The sequence below is a fragment of the Odontomachus brunneus genome, unplaced genomic scaffold (genome assembly GCF_010583005.1).
Source record: "Odontomachus brunneus isolate Ranch 3 - 2012 unplaced genomic scaffold, Obru_v1 Obru_scaffold_056, whole genome shotgun sequence".
NCBI classification, from domain to species: Eukaryota; Metazoa; Arthropoda; class Insecta; order Hymenoptera; family Formicidae; genus Odontomachus; species Odontomachus brunneus.
In genome coordinates this window covers 1,365,258-1,370,900 of record NW_022639506.1, presented here as the reverse complement: position 1 = coordinate 1,370,900, position 5,643 = coordinate 1,365,258, and positions in this window count along the sequence as shown.

Here is a 5,643-nt window from a genome sequence, read left to right as displayed (position 1 = left end):
GAGACAAAGAGAGAAAGAAAGAGAGAGAGAGAGAGAGAGGAGAGAAAAGAGAACGCTTTCCCATAATACACGAAAATTGGTTTATATTATATTTAATATTATATATATTTAATATATTATATATATATATATATATATATATATATATATATATATATATTAGCAAATCTTTTAGCTATCACAACTAAATAACTTTGCTATAAAAGCAAGAAAATTTGCTCCTGTAGCTAATATTTTTAGTTGTCCACATATTAGCAAATTTTTTTTCCGTATATGTGAATATATTTACTTACTTATAATATTAAATTTATAATATCGTACTTCTAATATTTTATTATACTATTTCAATGGCTGTAGAGTATACGGAAAAAAAGTATTGTTACATGTGGACAACTAAACATAATTTGCTGTATTAGTTACTTTTTCTTTGCTGCAGGAGCCAATTTCCTTGCTAGGATAACAAGAAAATCTGCTCCTGCAACAAAGAAATAGCTAAAGCAATAAATTATGTTTAGTTATCCATCGGTAGCAAATTTGCTGCGTTAGCTACTTTTCAGTTTTTTGTTATCATAGAAGTTTTACTTTACAAGTTTTTTGTTATCATAGCAAGGAAATAGGTTTCTGCATCAAAGAAAAAGTAGCTAACATAACGAATTATGTTTAACTGTCCATATGTAGAAAATTAGTTTGCTGCTGCAGCAAATCCTTTTTTTCTGTGTAGATATTCGTGATGTTTCAAAGAGCATTTGTGTCATATCGCAAAACGATATGGGACATTTATGTTCACCTCAGTCCGTTCTACGTTCTCGCGAAGTTTGAGAATGATGATCTGGAACATCATGTATATATATATTTTTTCCATTAATTGTGACATAGAATCATCTTAACAAATCTGCTGTGCTGCAACATCAAATTTTATTAGGCACAAATCTTATGCAATTTTGCGACATGGTAACATAACAAACTAGCTGTCCGTATATTACGGCTATAGATTTGCTAGGCTAGCGAGGTTTTCAGTTGTCACAGCAAATGTTTTCTTTCCGTATTTTATGAAATATAGTGTACTATGTTAATATTGCATTCGGCAAACAGCATGATGTAACAATGCGTACTTTGTATTGCAAAGTACCGACAATGGTATTTGAATAACTAAATTTCGATCATTTCCGTATTATTATTGAATATATCGGCCGAATGTGCAGTAATCCGTGTAAGCTGTATATCGACATACGTATCGGAATGAAGCGCAATATGACGATGACATCGGTAAATATGGATAATTACGGGCGGGATTTATTTGTAAAGTTTCTACTTCGCAACCATAAATTTCAATCAAATTTCGATGGAATTACATGAGCTGCGAAATAAAGCCCCATTATGTGCACTTGAAATGATCCATCTTCCTGCCTGATGAGAGGAGAGGCGGAACATAAATAATTATTAATAGACGACTAACAAACACGATCATACACGACCATTAGGAATCCCATTTAACGATTTAAGCGTTTCCGTCATTACCCAAATAGTTGATACCGTAAGCCGATTTCCCAACGTATGGCGACGTGCCTGTGCATCGCGACGCTCCAAAAAGTCGCATCTTCCGTAAAGTACGATACACTAGCGTAATCTAACTTTTGGATCTAATTTCGCTGATCTCGTCGCGACATTATTCCTACAACTAAATTCACCCGAGATCGACGACGACGACGAAACGAGCAGCGGCGCGTAAGTCGACGCGTCGCAATTTCGTCGCGACGTCTCGGTCAGCTCCGAGGAAGACGGACATTTCGGTTTTATTTCTGTCGTAGCCCCTAACGAGATATTGATACAGCAACGAGACCACCCATAACTTTCCACCCCAGGCTCGCGTATATAGACTCTTCCGCAGTCACTCGTCGTTACGCAGAGGATGGGCCTCGGTAAATCCACGTTAGTATGTGCGGAGGGTTGTGAACGTAGCCTGAGTAACCACCCTTCTTGTTCTCGAGCACCGTCCATAACATCGTTCCTGAGTTCCAGGACGTCGCTGGACGACTTGAAAATTTATTACCGGGATAGGAGAGAAAAAAGCTGCGGAGAGAACCCGACTTCCTGGCGATATACTTGCCTCCGTGTCTGACCCTTAATTCCCCCGGGACGGACAGAAGTAGCGACTTTAAATTGCGTACACCGCTTAACCGGTAGATTTTCCGGGCTCCGGGATAAAATGTTTCCTGATACTCCTTCAGCTTCTTCGGCGACGTTGTATCTACCTAAAAAATATATGCATGCATGTATACATCTCGCACCCCCGAAATGTGTCCGCGGGCGCTCTTTGGCGTTTCGCTTGTAATACGTGTGTCGCATGTGTATCCATTCTCTCAAGGAGACTCCAGCGTTTGATCAAGGTGAACCTGTAATATGTACATGGCACAAAAAATTAATCAAACCTAACAATGCATAATAAAAATTTCAATCATCTTTACCATATTTTCGAGATATTCAATTATAAAGTTATATTGCATATATGCAGAACCATAATACAACAAATTTTTTTGGATTTGACATATTTTTGTGTAAGATAGAAGTTTAAGCTGATGAGCTATTGTAATAATAAAATTAACATTTAAACATATTTTAGTAAAATATGAAGGAGACCGGTTTTTGACACCCTTTGAAATTAAATCAAAAATATCAGAAACGTTATATTTTTATAAGATCTATTGAAATAAAGTGATTTTAGTCTAAACGGACATATTTTGGTGCCTCTTTATACTATAATTCTAATTAATCCCATTTTTACCACCAACGCTCTTATGTCACCTACATATCATCTCCTTACATTTGTAATGGGATATGAATCCCATTGACAGCCAAATACAAATATTTCGTTCCATAGGTATATATGCGTACATTTTTTGATATTATTTTATCGTTCAATCAACTTGTCTACTCTTAAGTTTTCTAATGGGAGACGACAAGGATGGAGTGTTACCCAAGGATCGTGCTATCCTGCCCTCGCGTTTCGACCGTCAGTGCTGTTTCCTGATAGTATATATTTCAGTGAATCTCAACATTAATTAACTTATAAAAAATATACACGATAATTAATTAATTAACCTATAAAAAAATGATCCCATAAAGAGCAGTATGATTAAAAAAAAAAAACATATTGCCAATATCTACACAAATAGTGTTTTCGCAGTATCGAGCGCGCACGCACACACACACGCGCGCACGCGCACACACACACGCACGCTCACACAATGTAAGGAGATGATATGTAGATAACATAAGAGCGTTGGTGATAAAAATGGGATTAATTAGAATTATAGTATAAGCAGGCACCAAAATATGTCCGTTTAGAATAAAATCATTTTATTTCAATAGTTTTTACAAAAATATAACATTTTTGATATTTTTTGATCAATTTCAGAGGGTGCCAAAAACCGACCTTAGGGCCCCTCCTCCTTTACATAAATTTACCGTTCAATTGAAGAGATATTTAGATTATTCAATGAAAAAATTCGTGAAAACAATCACTCATTACATACAAGTGAGAAGCGCCAGACCTGAAATGACCTCTCATAATTATACACATTTCTAGATTTCTTTCTATATTTCTTTTTATTACTGATTATCCATTTCAACAGAACAACTATCTATTTTCAATATAACTTTGATGAAATTGATCATTTATCAAATATTTATCGAATATTTATTATTTACATTATATAGATGATAATTATATTTATATTAATTATCGAATATATTTCATATTCATAATTATTAATTATTATCATTAATTACTATTTCATATTCATATTATTAATTATTAATTATAATCATAATTATTATTGTAATTAGTTTAAGCAGTTTTATTAATAAAAACTAACTGAGACTAAGGAGTAACCAGAATCTTCTTAAATTTGTCAAATATTTTTCAAATTGTGAAAAAGTTTTTTGTTGAATCGATAAAAGAAATATTTCGCAGATAATCAATAAGTATTCACTGATTTTCAGTGCAATTCTCATATTATTGCTCCGTCTTATATTTTGTCTAGTAAAAGAACGAGTTCATTGTAAAATCTATACATAAATTTGTTATTTAATGTATCAAATCCAACGTTCTGCTCTTGTGGCGATGGACTTCCATACGCCTTATATGTGATCACACTGTTTGTGTTGGCAAAACTACATAAACAGTCGCTACTACTAATTCTTGTAACAAGATTTTACTGATTGCAGCGCTATACATAAAAAATACATACTGCATTCAAGTAAATGTAACTTGTTTCAAATATTTCATAAGTTTATATGTCATAAGTTCATCATAAATATCAAATCTATTCAAAATATATTCTTAATCCTAGTAAATCTAGCATTTTAAAAAATATTAAACATTTTTAAGAATATTAAATTAAACCAAAACTTGTTTACTTTCTGCATAGAAACGAACCAACTTTTTGAAGGATAAAATTTTGCAATATAAAGAGAATAAATTGTAAATAGAACAAATTTTCTTTCAAATTATAAATATAAATTCCTTTGTAAAAAGAATAAATTATTCTTTTAAGTGCACGATAATATATAAGCTTTTCTAAAATTTGTAATAAGCATATTTTCAAATTATGATAAAAAAAACATTGTTGAAAATAATCATTACTTAAAAAAACAAAGTAAATAGAGGAATTATTTTTCTTAACAACAGAATATTTTACATTTAGTGCATGCTTATAACCAAATCACCAGTTATAAGCATAGTATTTTGTGAAGAATACTGATTATTACTTTAAAGAACATGTGCGTTCCTATAAATAATAAAAACGCTAAACATTTCTTTATGCACAGCAAGATACACGTATCGCTTACCCATTCGAATAGGCATAGTTATAGCTGATCTTATGCGTATGTATATATACATTTATTTCTGTATATATACATAGGAAACGAATAAAATCGTCCATAAAATCTCGTCGTTACATCGAGAATTCAACGCGTGGAATATATACCGGAAGGATGTCTTTATGCGGCGCACGCAACGAAGGTCTGAGCCTTCATAAAGTAGACTTGTGTAAAGCATCACTTAAATGTACCGTGAACAGATCATCCATCGTGTATCCAACCTGAAAAAGATCTCTGCTCGGATATTCTCATTTTTACCGCGACAATTCAGACTCGACAGATGCAATCAAAACACGGTGACCTTAATTGGTGGCCGTGTCTCAATGTAATATTTGTGACATTAATACCCGTTTTTCTTAGTAAATTAATTAGCACAGGTACATGTTTATCTTACATGAGTTTTTACTCTAAATTTTATATATTATTAGTTAAATAAGTTCCATAAAATTCCGCGCGCGAATAAAATTAAAAGTTATAAAAAATGCTGGAACATTATAAATTCACAAGCATATATACGAACAGTTCGAAGAATTACTCCTTTGTATCTTAGAAGTCGACAATTAATATCACATGTCTATTCGTTACATCTGCGCAGTTATTCTTTAACCTCAAGCGATTGAAATGGTTATGTCAAAGTTGGGAGAAGGTTAAATAATATTTCATAAGTAAAGAAGGTAACAAAATATATGATTTTTGTTGTTAATTCGTATATATATATATATATATATATATATATATATATATATATATATATATATA